Genomic DNA, 17,615 nt, shown 5'->3' on the forward strand with positions numbered 1-17,615 from the left:
TTTCATGTGTTTATTTACATTTTAATTATTATTTTATTATAAAACAGTTTTTACAGTTCAACCACGGTCAAACCGGTTGAACCTATGAACCAGTGAACTAGTGCCTAGAGCGGTTCGATGACCGGTTCGGTTTTCAGAACCTTGAAAATAACTAAAAAATTTGAAAAAGATTTGATTTTTGAAAAAGATTTTGAAAAAGATAAGATTTTCAAATTGAAAATTTGATTTGACTCATAAGAAACAACTTGATTTTTAAAAATTTTTGAAAAAGTCAACTCAATTTTCGAATTTGATAAGAGAAAAAGGGAAAGATATTTTTTTTATTTTTTGAATTTTGAATGATGAGAGAGAAAAACATGAAAATGATGCAATGCATGAGATTTTTAGATCAAAACAATGAATGCATGCAAGAATGCTATGAATGTCAAGATGAACACCAAGAACACTATGAAGATCATGATGAACATCAAGAACACATTTTTGAAAAATTTTTTATGCAAAGAAAGCATGCAAGATACCAAATTTAGAATTCTTTAATGCTTAGACATAAAGAATTCAGGAATGCATATGAAAAATAAGAAAAGACACAAAACATGCAAATGCAAAGATCAAACAAGAAGACTTACCAAGAACAACTTGAAGATCATGAAGAACACTATGAATGCATGATTTTTTCGAAAAATGCAAGATGAACATGCAATTGACACCAAACTTATAACATGACTCAAGACTCAAACAAGAAACACAAAAAAATTTTTCGATTTTTATGATTTTTTAATTTTTTTGTATTTTCTTTTAATTTTTCCGAAAATCATTTTTAAAAAAAAAAGAGAAATAAGGATTCCAAAATTTTTAATATGAATTCCAGGAATCTTATGCTCTTTAGTCTAAAGCTCCAATCAAAGGGTCAGGCATGGCTTAATAGCCAGCCAAGCTTTAGTATGTATCCAGACATGACACGCCTAACATGCCCTACAGTCAGCTACGCTTCAACATGCTTCATGAAACACTAGAATTCATTCTTAAAAATTCTGAAGAAAAATATATTTTTTTTGAAAACATTTTTATTTAAAATTTTTTTTTTTTGAAAACAAAGGAGAAATTTTTGAAAAATTTTTTTATGAAAAGAAAACGAAAAGAAAGTTACCTAATCTGAGCAACAAGATGAACCGTCAGTTGTCCAAACTCGAACAATCCCCGGCAACGGCGCCAAAAACTTGGTATGCGAAATTGTTACTCAGGTTGTGAATTGTTGTTCGAAATTGATTCCCTGGCAATGGCACCAAAAACGGATGCAAAGAACCACGGTCTAAACATATCTTCACAACTTCACATAACTAACCAGCAAGTGCACTGGGTCGTCCAAGTAATACCTTACGTGAGTAAGGGTCGAATCCCACGGAGATTGTTGGTATGAAGCAAGCTATGGTCACCTTGTAAATCTCAGTCAGGCAGATATAAAATAGTAATGGGGTTTTCGAAAATAAGTAATAAAAGAAGGATAGAAATACTTATGTAAATCATTGGTGAGAATTTCAGATAAGCGTATGGGGATGCAATCGTTCCTCTGAACCTCTGCTTTCCTGCTGTCTTCATCCAATCAGTCTTACTCCTTTCTATGGCTGGCTTTATGTAAGGATGTCACCGGTGCCAATGGCTACTTCAATCCTCTCGGGAAAATGGTCCAAATGCTCTGTCACAGCACGGCTAATCGTCTGGAGGCATCACCCTTGTCGTTGGTTGCATCCTATTCCTCTCTGTGAAAATGGTCCGATGCGCTGTCACTGCATGGCTAATCATCTTGGAGGTTCTCGATCATACTGGAATAGAATTTACTATCCTTTTGCGTCTGTCACTACGCCCAGCACTCACGAGTTTTGAGCTCGTCACAGTCATTCAATCCCAGAGTCCTACTCGGAATACCACGGACAAGGTTTAGACTTTCCGGACTCTCATGAATGCCACCATCAATCTAGCTTATACCACGAAGATTCTGATTAAGAGATCTAAGAGATACTCATTCAATCTAATGTAGAACAGAAGTGGTTGTCAGGCACGCGTTCATAGGGAATGATGATGATTGTCACGTTCATCACATTCAGGTTGAAGTGTGAATGAATATCTTAGAAATGAAATAAGATGAATTGAATAGAAAACAGTAGTACTTTGCATTAATCTTTGAGGAACAGCAGAGCTCCACACCTTAATCTATGGAGTGCAGAAACTCTACCGTTGAAAATACATAAGTGAAAGGTCCAGGCATGGCCGAATGGCCAGCCCCTCTGATCTAAGAACCAGGCATCCAAAGATAATCCAAAGATGTTCCAAAAGATCCAAAGATATCAAATACAATAGTAAAATGTCCTATTTATAATAAACTAGCTACTAGGGTTTACAGAAGTAAGTAATTGATGCATAAATCCACTTCCGGGGCCCACTTGGTGTGTGCTTGGGCTGAGCTTGAAGTCTACACGTGAAGAGGTCATTCTTGGAGTTGAACGCCAGCTTTTGTGCCAGTTTGGGCGTTGAACTCCACTTTGCAGCTTGTTTCTGGCGCTGGACGCCAGAATTGGGCAGAGAGCTGGCGTTGAACGCCAGTTTGCGTCGTATAAACTTGGGCAAAGTATGGACTATTATATATTTCTAGAAAGCCCTGGATGTCTACTTTCCAACACAATTGAGTTCTGTAGCTCCAGAAAATCCATTTTGAGTACAGGGAGGTCAGAATCCAACAACATCAGCAGTCCTTCTTCAGCCTCTGAATCTGATTTTTGCTCAAGTCCCTCAATTTCAGCCAGAAAATACCTGAAATCACAGAAAAACACACAAACTCATAGTAAAGTCCAGAAATGTGAATTTAACATAAAAACTAATGAAAATATCCCTAAAAGTAACTAGATTCCACTAAAAACATACTAAAAACAATGCCAAAAAGCGTATAAATTATCCGCTCATCAACTGCCTTGTTTGCTGTTTATTTTCCGGGACAATCCAATTTTAGCCGGAATGCTGCCCAAATTTTTTGTAAATTGTTTTCTTTCATGTTTTGGTTTGGCAATCTGAACTCTGTTGTCCTCTGCTTTAACCAAACCATTTCATGCATGCTATGGCAGACTTTCTTATCCTCTTTGATTTCCTGGTTTATAAACTGCATCTGTGATATTCTGATTCCAATTCTTGCTTTCTTTATATCTCTTTGAATCAACATCACCCTGTTTTCCTTGTTCGGTTGTGAGTTAATTCTAGTCATAATTGTGAATCCTTGTTATCTGGAATATTTTCTTTATGCCACTTACCTTAACCCACATTTTACTGACTCACTAATTTTAATTTAATAACTTCTTTTTCAAATTCTAACCATACTAACCTTTTCAAAATCTCTTTTCTGATTTTTTTTTTCACTTTCCTCTAACTTTCTAACCATGGCATAATGACAATTTTTTTATTTAACTTGAATTCTGATACAGTTTGGATTGTAATTTCTTCTTTTCCAAATTTTAAACTACTACACAATCCTTAATTTACATTTACTTGACTCATTTACCTCATTCTAACTCTCCTTTGCCGCTTTGAGTTTTCTTTGTTTAACTTGCCTATTTGCATCCCTATTTTTATCCATATCCTGGTTTCCCATTTTTCAGGATGTCTACCTCACAGAGGAAAGGAAAAGGCAAGAATACTGGCAAGCGCAAGAGAGGAGATTCCTCCCAGTCTATCATTGCACTCATGCATGATTCCTCATGGCGGGAGAAGAACTTTACACAGCAGGAAAAAGTTGACCAGCTGCTCCCTGCAAATGATCCAATAAAATTTGCAAAACGGTACTGTGAGCTGAAATACCCGGCTTTTGCAAACTCCAGGAATCTATACCTGGAGAGAACTCTGAAGATTCCAGAAGCACTCCAGCAGTACACCACTGAGCAAATCAAGCAGAGAAGCTGGTTCTTTCTGGAAAGAACACTGACAGAGGTCAACGCATCTTGGGTCCGGGAATTCTACTGCAACTAATACCTCACCACCCTAGATGCCGTACACCTGAGAGGAAAACAAATTATGGTCACTGAGGAGGCCATAGAGGACATTCTCCAGCTCCCAGCCAAGTCCGATCAGCCTGATGGTTATTCAAAGGCTGAGGAGGACATGCGCCTGATGCAGTTTGATTGGGATGCTGTAAAGGCACGGATAGCTCTCGACCCGACTGTTCCTTGGGAGATGGGTCAGGACACCACCATGCCTAGAGGGATCAAGAGGGCGTACTTAAATGATGAGGCTCGGTTGTGGCACCAGATCTTAAGTAATTATGTGATGCCGAGTACTCACGAGACGGAGATCCCAACTACTATGATCACCCTCCTATGGTGTGTACTGGAGGGTAAGGACCTTTATCTACCACGCTTTATCCGGCATTATATGGCCAGGGTCCACATCCAAGGCACCCTCCCTTTCCCGTATCTGGTTACACAGCTAGGCCGTCGAGCTGACGTGCCTTGGGAGGATGCCGATGAGAGACCACCAGCGGCGGACTGCAGGAAGATCATTCCTCACAGCAGGAACTTCCTAGCTTTGGACTACAGACCACCACCCTTCACTGCTACTGATGATACAGCCCCACCGTCTGTTGGACCCTCTTCATCCACAGCTGCCACTGCTGCCCCTGCTGCTACCACTGCACCTCCACCTGCCTCTGAGCCCGTATACTGCCTCGTGCATCGCCTATTCCGACAGCTTGATCAGATGGAGCGCCGTAACCGGTACCAGTATGAGAGATTGAAGCGGCGCAGCCAGCGACGCTATTCGCATCTAAAGCTGATGATCCGACAGGGTGGTGACATCCCCTCCGAGCCCGACACACCATCAGAGCCATCAGAGGAGAAGGAGGATGAGCACGAGGAGGAGACTCATTTCCAGGAGGAAACCCATCAGCAGGCAGCCACAGAGCAGGCCGTCCCGCATCAGGAGGTTACGCATCAGATAGAAGCTGCAGATCCGGAGATCCCGATCCAGTCAGCACCGCCTCTACAGCAGCCAGACCTTCAGCCCACCACCACCACAGAGCTTCCAGCTACCATCCCTACCAGTGATGACACCCCTTCACACCCGGCTTGACTGAGCATCAGGGACAATGCTTCATTTTAAGTGTGGGGAGGTCGCCATCTCTGGCGTTTTATTTTGGTGAACCACTACATCTCTTTTTCTTTTATTTTGGATATTTTTCTGTATTTTTTTTTCTGAGTACTTATACATTGCTGCTTTTATGTATCTTTACTCTACTTTTGCATTTTACATTTTTAGTTCATATTTTTAGTTATTTAGTTTAGTTTGCAATTCTGACTTATTAGTGGATTAATTAGTATAGTTTACCCTTTTTAGCATAAGATAGCATAGTTTAATTTGAAAAATAAAAAGGAAGTAAACTAGGAAATTGAACATAACATATTTAAATCCATAAACCTTGTATATATAGCATTACATCATATAGTTAAGCTGACAACATTTCATCAAGGAGGAACATTAAAACTTTAAAGGCTACCCTAAATAATTTTTTTATGAGAATAATGGAAATTTTTAACTAAACCTGCATAACATATATGAATGATATATGATGCTTGAGTTAGAGAACACACAGCCTGTGAGTATTGAGCTTAATTGTATGGTTGCATTCAAACCATAATTTCATTCCTGTGTGTTTCGTTTCTTTTTATTCTGATGTTCTTTACTTTGCTTTAATCTATATGTCCAATTATAGAATATAGATACATGCCAAAAGAATGATTAAGGCCATCATTTGATTTTAGCTCACTTACCCCAAAATAACCTACCTTTCACATCACCCTTGTTAGCCCCCTTGAGCCTTTAAAATCCCTTTTATTCTATTTAACCACACTACTAGCCTTAAGCAGAAAAACAAAATAAAATCCCAAGTTGAATCCTTGGTTAGCTTAAGATAGAAAATTATGAATAGATTAAAATGTGGGAAACCTATTGGGAACATGGATGATAGAAACAAAAGGTAGAAAAGTTGAAAGAAATAAAATAATTCAGAAAAGAGAAGTGATCAATTACCATGTGCATTAAAAAAAAAGAGAAGTTATTTTTCAGCATTTAATAAAAGGGAATACAAAAGAATTCCCCAATGCAAAATAAAAGCAATGCACATGGGATAAAAATAAAAATTGAAACACGAGCATGTGACAACAAGTGGGATAACATGGGAAAATTGGTAAAGAAGCTTATTCTACTAAATATGTATTTTAGGTGAGATCTTAGTCTAATTAAGGATTCACTTATTAGCTCACTTAGCCTTATACATATATCCTTAACTTTACCTTGGCCCCATTACAACCTTAATTAAAGACCTCATGACTTTTGGTATGACTGTACTCTAAAATTGTTGGTTGGTTAGATGAAGAACAAAGTGATAAAAAGTAAGAATAAAAAGAAAAGTAGAGTGAATAAACCCAATAAACACTGAGTGACTAGAGGGTAAACACAAAATCCAATGAGGGTTCAATAGCTCATCAGCATATATCTGTGCTTAAATTACTAATTGTTTTGCAAGTTTGTACAATATTTCCCATCTCATTTGCTAAAATGCTTTATTATTTAAGGGTTGGCTATATATAACTCCTTGAGAATGTGGATTAATTTGACTACATGTAAGCTTTATATATGAGTGGATAAATTGGAATTGCACGACTCATTTAGGTAGATGCATTTAGAATAGGTTGCATTTCATAACATTCCACCACTTTAACCTTACCTTATTCTTTACCTTGGATTTAGCATGAGGACATGCTATTGTTTAAGTGTGCGGAGGTTGATAAACCCATATTTCATGAGTTATTTTGTGCTTAGTTTGAGTGATTCATTCAATCCTTCAACCACTTATTCATATTAATTGCATGGTTTTACTTTCCCTTCCTTATTATGTGAAGTATGTGAAAAACATGTTTCCTAAGCTTTAATATTAATTATTTTAATTACCTTTATTTCCATTCGATGCCGTGATTAGTGTGTTGAGTAGTTTCAGATTTTCTAAGGCAGAATGACTTAAAGGATGGAAAAGGAAACATACAAAAATGGAAGGAAAGCACAAAACGGAGCTTCTGAAGAAACTGGCATCCACGTGATCGCATGGACGAAGCGATCACGTGCCAAGCGCGAATCAGCAACGACGCGGCCGCATGACTGACGCGACCGTGCGCCTTAAGCAGAACGCACATGACGCGGTCGCGTGACTGACGCGACCGCGTGGCAAGGAAATGCTCCGAATGACGCGACCGCGTGACCCACGCAGACGTGTGACAGAGGCCACGCACCAGAAATTGCAGAAAATGCTCATAGCGAATTCTGAAGCCCTTTTTTGGCCCAAATCCAAGTCCAGAAGGCATAGACTAGAGGTTATGAAGTAGGGGAATGCATCCATTCAGGGGGAGCTCGCCAATTTTCACTTTTCATGATTTAGATTTAGTTTGAGAGAGGTTCTCTCCTCTCTGTCTTTTAGGATTAGGATTAGGATTTAGGACTTCTCTTAGTTTGTAAGAGTGACTCTCGATCCAGGTTTAATATTTACTTCAATGCTTTTATTCGTACCTATAAATGTTTCCAACTTGACTTATGAATCCTTCCCATGTTATGATTTGAATTAATGATTATTTGAGGTATTTCAGCTATTGATTGCTTTCTCCTTAATCTGTGTTACCATTGCTTTCCATCTAAGGACATTTTTATTCCAACAATTTTACTTTTCCCTTTTTGGTCTTGGTTAAGAAATCAGTAACTCAACATTATTAAACTCAGCATAATTGACAATCATTATCTTGCTAATTGAACTGAACTTCAATAATCCCAACTTTTTCTTAGGAAATAAATAGGATTCGAAGGTCAAACTAATTAGTCCCTTGACTTTCCTTTACTTTAGTAAAGGTTAACTAAGTGGAATTTAGATTCAACTTTCATTATTGTTGAGAGAGATAACTAAGTTGGACTTCCAATTTCTCTTACCTTGCCAAAAGTTGCTTTATAGTATTTATTTATTTTAATTTCTATTTACTTTACTTGTCATTCAAATCACTTGCTTCTCACCTTCTAAACCCCGATTACAACCTTTATAGCCAATAATAAGAATATACTTCCTTGCAGTTCCTTGAGAAGACGACCCGAGGTTTGAATACTCGGTTAACAATTTTAAAAGGGGTTTGTTACTTGTGACACCCAAAACGTTTGTATGAAAGGACTTTTGAAGGTTTAGAAACTATACTTGCAACGAGGATTTATCTGCAAATTTCTAGACCACGCAAAAGTTCTCTCATCAAAATGGCGCCGTTGCCGGGAAACTGCTAACGTGTGCCTTATTATTGGTTATTGTAAATATTTTTCTTTTGCTTGTTTATTTATTTTTGTTTTTCCTTTTTATCTTTATTTGCTACCATGAATTCTCACCCCTCTCGCTTTGAGTTTGGTTCTAACTTTGTTGAAAGAAATAGAAGTTACAGCAGGAATGTGCATCAAGGTCAGACCAATCAAGGATGGATGGAGCCAAGAGGATCTAATCAACCCTTTAGGCAGCAACACCCTCCGAGATATCCTGGACAAAGACCATTCTACCGTGCATACCCAGCTGAAGGATATGGTGGACAACCTTGTAACTACCAACAAGCCCCACCCCGTGCATATAAACCATCCTTTCAACATAACCTCGAACCATCACACTCACGAGCTTCTCTTCACCATTCGCCACCATATGATCCTTCCTTACCCCAGTACCAATCCAATCACTCCCAATCACCACCACTTTCCTATGTATCATGCCCAAGTCCGGCAACCCGAGAAGCAGAGGTTCGCCTAAGGGAAACAATAAATAAATTTCAAACAACCATTCGACAACTGGAGCAAGTAGTAATTCAATGGGTTTCTAGATGCTCAAATACACAAGGATCAGCTACAGCCCCATGTGAACAGTCTAACGAAGAGCGTAGCATGAAGGAAATACCAGAAACTCCAGTGGATAAGACAGAGAACGAATTCGTACTAGAACAAGTAGAAGAAGCTGTCATTGTTCAAGAAGAAGAGTTGGTTGAAGATCTAGGAGATGCTGAACCTCCATGGGAACCCAGAACTGAGGATAACTCCGTCAAGGACGCTACAGTTGATGCTAAGGAGGATATTGTACAATCTCCAAGGCAAGTTGTTTATGAAGAATCAGACGGGATAACCCAGGACACAAATTCCCTTGATGATGAAAGTCACAAGTCAAATTCTCTTAGTAATGAACTGGCATCCGCAAGTGAATTCTCTGAGGTCGAAGAATCTTCCCCAAGTGAATATGAAGATGATGCAGAGGTAGATTTCTCTCAACCTCCAATCTATGACTCAAGTGATGAGGAAGACATAGAAGACTTTGACCAGGGTGATACTACATTTGAAGACTCTTACAAGGAAGTGGAGAAATTCACAGAAGAACCCAAGGGAGTAGAACTTACAGAACCACCAGAAACACCTATCCCAAGGCCATTACCACCTAATACAAGCTTCAAGTGGGTACAATCCTTAACCTATAACTTTACTTATTCACTTGAATATGGTTTTCTTGAAACAGATGGCCAGCTTAGAGCTCTTTGTGGCTTTAAGAGTAAGAGGGAAATGGCTCGTACTCAGAGCTGGTGCACAAGGTTCAATAAGGTTCCACGCTTCACCTCAAAGTACATGGATTGGTATCATGCTCAATTGCATGGATCACGGAGAACGTTTGGTCACCATGGTGAGATTCTACTTTTTAAACCGCCTGGATGGAAACATATAGATCAAGATGGAGGAGGATTTAACAGCAAAGCTTGGGATCCTGGAATCTATTCTGACATTTGTCACCCCGGGAGCCTGAAAATTTGTCTGAAGCTTTACATGCCTAGTTTGAGACCCCGGAGGCTATTGGCATTCCAAGCACTGGTGGAAATTTCTGGATGAATTTAAACACAAGCCACCATAACAGGAAGCCCTTCCAATATCCAACTTAAGGACTTTAACCAAAAGTGCTAGGTGGGAGACAACCCACCATGGTATGGTCGTTCCTTTTGCAATTTTAATTTTATTTCATTTTGTTTGTTTTTGAATTTTATTTTTATTTTATTAAACCTGGAATCATGCATAGCATTCACATTAAGCATTGCATCCTGCATTAAGTAAAAAAAAAAAAGGGATGCATGATGCGACCGCGTGCCCCATGCGATCGCGTCATACTACAAATACACTACCGACATGACCGCGTCATCCACGCGGCCGCGTGCCTTAGAGATCGGCGTCAAAAATCCAACGTCCAAAGAGTTAGGCTGGAATCGTGCGGCCCTTGTGCATTTTGCACAAATTGGCTCACGCGATCGCATGCCCCATGCGATCGCGTCACTTGCACAGTACCAATCCCACGCAACCGCGTGAGCGACGCGATCGCGTCGCATGGATTGCACATCACCCTAGAAGGAGACAGAGAGTTGTGCTAAAATGGTGCTGGGGTCGTGCGTTTAGCACACTTTCCAGCGACGCGATCGCGTGACCCACGCGATCGCGTCATCCCCTCTTCCACCCCTTTCATCCGATCGCGCGCCCCACGCAATCGCGTCACTCCCATTTTCACCCCAACCACACGACCGCGTGCCCCACGCAACCACGTGGATTCAAAAATATAACCCCCCCCAGCCACGCGAACCCTATCAGTCACGCAGCCCTCCCCCAACCCTCTTCTCCCTCTCTTCTTCTTCTTCTCCCAATCTCCACCCAGCCACCACCCAGCACCACCCAGCAACCACCGCGCCACCACCCAGACGCCGCCGTCATCCAGACACCGCCGCCGTACCACCCCCTCCCCTTCTTTCTTCTTCTTTCTTCCTCTCTTCTCCCCTCTCCGCCACTGCCCTCCGCGACCACCACCCATTACCGCCGGCCATCCAGCCGCGCCCCTCCGCCACCCACACGCAACCCCCCTCCCTTCCTCTATCAATTACCCCAAACCCTATCCCCATTACCCCCTTCTCCACTGCCCCCTCAGCCGCCATCGCGCCGTCGTACCCCCTCCACCGCGCCGGACGCCTCCGCAGCCACCACCCAGCCGCTTTCTTACCCCGTTCTACTCCTCACACCTATCAGGTTCCGATGAACACCGCCTTCCTATCTTTTGCAGTTATTTTACAATTTTTTCTGTTCATGTTCATAATTAGGATAGATAGATATGCATGATGTAGTGGATTTTTAGGTTGTTAGGTAGCTTAGGTTGTGGTTAGTGGATCTAGGTCTGTTTACTTGCACTGTTCATGCTTCTGTTTTATCATAACTGCAATTCTGCTGTTCCTGTGACCTTGTTCATATGCTGTGATTTCCTGCATTTGCTGCTTGTTACTCTGAATTTTCATGTTTCTATTAAATATAGATAACTGCAGCATGTTTTTAATTCATATGAACTGCCTTGTTTGCTGTTTATTTTCCGGGACAATCCAATTTTAGCCGGAATGCTGCCCAAATTTTTTGTAAATTGTTTTCTTTCATGTTTTGGTTTGGCAATCTGAACTCTGTTGTCCTCTGCTTTAACCAAACCATTTCATGCATGCTATGGCAGACTTTCTTTTCCTCTTTGATTTCCTGGTTTACAAACTGCATCTGTGATATTCTGATTCCAATTCTTGCTTTCTTTATATCTCTTTGAATCAACATCACCATGTTTTCCTTGTTCGGTTGTGAGTTAATTCTAGTCATAATTGTGAATCCTTGTTATCTGGAATATTTTCTTTATGCCACTTACCTTAACCCATATTTTACTGACTCACTAATTTTAATTTAATAACTTCTTTTTCAAATTCTAACCATACTAACCTTTTCAAAATCTCTTTTCTGATTTTTTTTTTCACTTTCCTCTAACTTTCTAACCATTGCATGATGACAATTTTTCTATTTAACTTGAATTCTGATACATTTTGGATTGTAATTTCTTCTTTTCCAAATTTTAAACTACTACACAATCCTTAATGCACATTTACTTTACTCATTTACCTCATTCTAATTCTCCTTTGCCGCTTTGAGTTTTCTTTGTTTAACTTGCCTATTTGCTTCCCTATTTTTATCCATATCCTGGTTTCCCATTTTTCAGGATGTCTACCTCACAGAGAAAAGGAAAAGGCAAGGCTACTGGCAAGCGCAAGAGAGGAGATTCTTCCCAGTCCATCATTGCACTCATGCATGATTCCTCATGGCGGGAGAAGAACTTTACACAGCAGGAAAAAGTTGACCAGCTGCTCCCTACAAATGATCCAATAAAATTTGCAAACCGGTACTGTGAGCTGAAATACTCGGCTTTTGCAAACTCCAGGAATCTATACCTGGAGAGAACTCTGAAGATTCCAGAAGCACTCCAGCGGTACACCACTGAGCAAATCAAGCAGAGAGGCTGGTTCTTTCTGGAAAGAACACTGACAGAGGTCAACGCATCTTGGGTCCGAGAATTCTACTGCAACTACTACCTCACCACCCTAGATGTCGTACACCTAAGAAGAAAATAAATTCTGGTCACTAAGGAGGCCATAGAGGACATTCTCCAGCTCCCAGCCAAGTCCGATCAGCCTGATGGTTATTCAAAGGCTGAGGAGGACATGCGCCTGATGCAGTTTGATTGGGATGCTGTAAAGGCACGGATAGCTCTCGACCCGACTGTTCCTTGGGAGATGGGTCAGGACACCACCATGCCTAGAGGGATCAAGAGGGCGTACTTAAATGATGAGGCTCGGTTGTGGCACCAGATCTTAAGTAATTATGTGATGCCAAGTACTCACGAGACGGAGATCCCAACTGCTATGATCACCCTCCTATGGTGTGTACTGGAGGGTAAGGACCTTTATCAACCACGCTTTATCCGGCATTATATGGCCAGGGACCACATCCAAGGCACCCTCCATTTCCCGTATCTGGTTACACAGCTAGGCCGTCGAGCTGACGTGCCATGGGAGGATGCCAATGAGAGACCACCAGCGGCGGACTGTAGGAAGATCATTCCTCATAGCAGGAACTTCCTAGCTTTGGGCTACAAACCACCACCCTTCACTGCTACTGATGATACAGCCCCACCGTCTGCTGGACCCTCTTCATCCACAGCTGCCACTGCTGCCCCTGCTGCTACCACTGCACCTCCACCTGCCTCTGAGCCCGTATACCGCCTCGTGCACCGCCTATTCCGACAGCTTGATCAGATGGAGCGCCGTAACCAGCACCGGTATGAGAGATTGGAGCGGCGCAGCCAGCGACGCTATTCGCATCTGAAGCTGATGATCCGACAGGGTGGTGACATCCCCTCCGAGCCCGACACACCATCAGAGCCATCAGAGGATGAGGAGGATGAGCACGAGGAGGAGACTCATTTCCAAGAGGAGACCCATCAGCAGGCAGCCACAGAGCAGGCCACCCCGCATCAGGAGGTTACGCATCAGATAGAGGCTGCAGATCCGGAGATCCCGATCCAGTCAGTACCGCCTCTACAGCAGCCAGACCCTTAGCCCACCACCACCACAGAGCTTTCAGCTACTATCCCTACCAGTGATGACACCCCTTCACACCCGGCTTGACTGAGCATCAGGGACAATGCTTCATTTTAAGTGTGGGGAGGTCGCCATCTCTGGCGTTTTATTTTGGTGAACCACTACATCTCTTTTTCTTTTATTTTGGATATTTTTCTGTATTTTTTCTTTTTTTTTTTCTGAGTACTTATACATTGCTACTTTTATGTATTTTTACTCTACTTTTGCATTTTGCATTTTTAGTTCATATTTTTAGTTATTTAGTTTAGTTTACAATTCTGACTTATTAGTGGATTAATTAGTATAGTTTACCCTTTTTAGCATAAGATAGCATAGTTTAATTTGAAAAATAAAAAGGAAGTAAACTAGGAAATTGAACATAACAGATTTAAATCCATAAACCTTGTATATATAGCATTACATCATATAGTTAAGCTGACAACATTTCATCAAGGAGGAACATTAAAACTTTAAAGGCTACCCTAAATAATTTTTTTATGAGAATAATGGGAATTTTTAACTAAACCTGCATAACATATATGAATGATATATGATGCTTGAGTTAGAGAACACACAGCCTGTGAGTATTGAGCTTAATTGTATGGTTGCATTCAAACCATAATTTCATTCCTGTGTGTTTCGTTTCTTTTTATTCTGATGTTCTTTACTTTGCTTTAATCTATATGTCCAATTATAGAATATAGATACATGCCAAAAGAATGATTAAGGCTATCATTTGATTTTAGCTCACTTACCCCAAAATAACCTACCTTTCACATCACCCTTGTTAGCCCCCTTGAGCCTTTAAAATCCCTTTTATTCTATTTAGCCACACTACTAGCCTTAAGCAGAAAAACAAAATAAAATCCCAAGTTGAATCCTTGGTTATCTTAAGATAGAAAATTATGAATAGATTAAAATGTGGGAAACCTATTGGGAACATGGATGATAGAAACAAAAGGTAGAAAAGTTGAAAAAAATAAAATAATTCAGAAAATTTGGGAAGCATGATCATGAGAAATCAAAGTGATCAATTACCATGTGCATTAAAAAAAAAGAGAAGTTATTTTTCAGCATTTAATAAAAGGGAATACAAAAGAATTCCCCAATGCAAAATAAAAGCAATGCACATGGGATAAAAACAAAAATTGAAACATGAGCATATGACAACAAGTGGGATAACGTGGGAAAATTGGTAAAGAAGCTTATTCTACTAAATATGTATGTTAGGTGAGATCTTAGTCTAATTAAGGATTCACTTATTAGCTCACTTAGCCTTATACATATATCCTTACCTTTACCTTGGTCCCATTACAACCTTAATTAAAGACCTCATGACTTTTGGTATGACTGTACTCTATAATTGTTGATTGGTTAGATGAAGAACAAAGTGATAAAAAGTAAGAATAAAAAGAAAAGTAAAGTGAATAAGATCAATTTCATCTATATCGAATTTGAATATCAGAATAGTAGATATAGTTCTGATTCAATGGGTTAGGTCCACTTACTTTTTTTTTTAATGTTTCGAAATTTTATTATTGGAATAATCGAAAATATCAATATAAAGAAGATATCATTATTCATTAAATAAAAAAAAGAGACTGATAAAAATGTTCTACTTTATAAATAGACTTAGTACTAAATAGACGAAGTAGAAATTGTTTACTAAAATTTGATTATTATTCATTAGAATGATAACAATAGTTTATTACAATTCAGAACACTGAGTGACTAGAGGGTAAACACAAAATCCAGTGAGGGTTCAATAGCTCATCAGCATATATCTGTGCTTAAATTACTAATTTTTTTGCAAGTTTGTACAATATTTCCCATCTCATTTGCTAAAATACTTTATTATTTAAGGGTTGGCTATATATATATATATAATTCCTTGAGAATGTGGATTAATTTGACTATATGTAAGCTTTATATATGAGTGGATAAATTGGAATTGCATGACTCATTTAGGTAGATGCATTTAGAATAGGTTGCATTGCATAACATTCCACCACTTTAACCTTACCTTATTCTTTACCTTGGATTTAGCATGAGGACATGCTATTGTTTAAGTGTGGGGAGGTTGATAAACCCATATTTCATGAGTTATTTTGTGCTTAGTTTGAGTGATTCATTCAATCCTTCAACCACTTATTCATATTAATTGCATGGTTTTACTTTTCCTTCCTTATTATGTGATGTATGTGAAAAACATGTTTCCTAAGCTTTAATATTAATTATTTTAATTACCTTTATTTCCATTCGATGCCGTGATTAGTGTGTTGAGTAGTTTCAGATTTTCTAAGGCAGAATGACTTAAAGGATGGAAAAGGAAACATACAAAAATGGAAGGAAAGCACAAAACGGAGCTTCTGAAGAAACTGGCATCCACGCGATCGCGTGCCAAGCGCGAATCAGCAGCGACGCGGCCGCATGACTGACGCGACCGCGCGCCTTAAGCAGAACGCACATGACGCGGTCGCGTGACTGACGCGACCGCGTGGCAAGGAAATGCTCCGAATGATGCGACCGCGTGACCCACGCGGACGTGTGACAGAGGCCACGCACCAGAAATTGCAGAAAACATTCATAGCGAATTCTGAAGCCCTTTTTTGGCCCAAATCCAAGTCCAGAAGGCATAGATCAGAGGTTATGAAGTGGGGGAATGCATCCATTCAGGGGGAGCTCGCCAATTTTCACTTTTCATGATTTAGATTTAGTTTGAGAGAGGTTCTCTCCTCTCTCTCTTTTAGGATTAGGATTAGGATTTAGGACTTCTCTTAGTTTGTAAGAGTGACTCTCGATCTAGGTTTAATATTTACTTCAATGCTTTTATTCGTACCTATAAATGTTGCCAACTTGACTTATGAATCCTTCCCATGTTATGATTTGAATTAATGATTATCTGAGGTATTTTAGCTATTGATTGCTTTCTCCTTAATCTGTGTTACCATTGCTTTCCATCTAAGGACATTTTTATTCCAACAATTTTACTTTTCCCTTTTTGGTCTTGGTTAAGAAATCAGTAACTCAACATTATTAAACTCAGCATAATTGACAATCGTTATCTTGCTAATTGAACTGAACTTAAATAATCCCAACTTTTTCTTAGGAAATAAATAGGATTCGAAGGTCAAACTAATTAGTCCCTTGACTTTCCTTTACTTTAGTAAAGGTTAACTAAGTGGAATTTAGATTCAACTTTCATTATTGTTGAGAGAGATAACTAAGTTGGACTTCCAATTTCTCTTACCTTGCCAAAAGTTGCTTTACAGTATTTATTTATTTTAATTGCTATTTACTTTACTTGTCATTCAAATCACTTGCTTCTCACCTTCTAAACTCCGATTACAACCTTTATAGCCAATAATAAGAATATATTTCCTTGCAGTTCCTTGAGAAGACGACCCGAGGTTTGAATACTCGGTTAACAATTTTAAAAGGGGTTTGTTACTTGTGACACCCAAAACGTTTGTATGAAAGGACTTTTGAAGGTTTAGAAACTATACTTGCAACGAGGATTTATCCGCAAATTTCTAGACCACGCAAAAGTTCTCTCATCAGCTTATCTGAAATTCTCACCAATGAATTGCATAAGTATCTCTATCCTATTTTATATTTTATATCATAATTATCAAAATCCCATAACCATTTAAATTTGCCTGAATGAGATTTACAAGGTGACCATAGCTTGTTTCAAGCCGTCAATCTCCGTGGGATCGACCCTTACTCACGTAAGGTTTATTACTTGGACGACCCAGTGCACTTGCTGGTTAGTTGTGCGGAGTTGTGAAAAAGAATTGAGATTATAAACGTGCATACCAAGTTTTTGGCGCCGTTGCTAGAGATCACAATTTCGTGCACCAAAAGACCTCTAAAATGGTTTAAGAATGAAGGAAAATGGATAATTGCACAAAAGGTTATACAAGTTTGAATTTGGAGGTTAAAAACTGAACTCTGCAAATGTTGCAGAAAAATGGGGCCATGCGTATGCACGACGCTTGAGTACGAATGAAGAGTGTTACAGAAGTGAAATGGTTTCGTGCGCATAGCATGTTGATGAGCAGATAA

Source organism: Arachis ipaensis, chromosome B5 (assembly GCF_059453495.1).
Source record: "Arachis ipaensis isolate K30076 ecotype BB chromosome B5, ASM5945349v1, whole genome shotgun sequence".
NCBI lineage: Eukaryota > Viridiplantae > Streptophyta > Magnoliopsida > Fabales > Fabaceae > Arachis > Arachis ipaensis.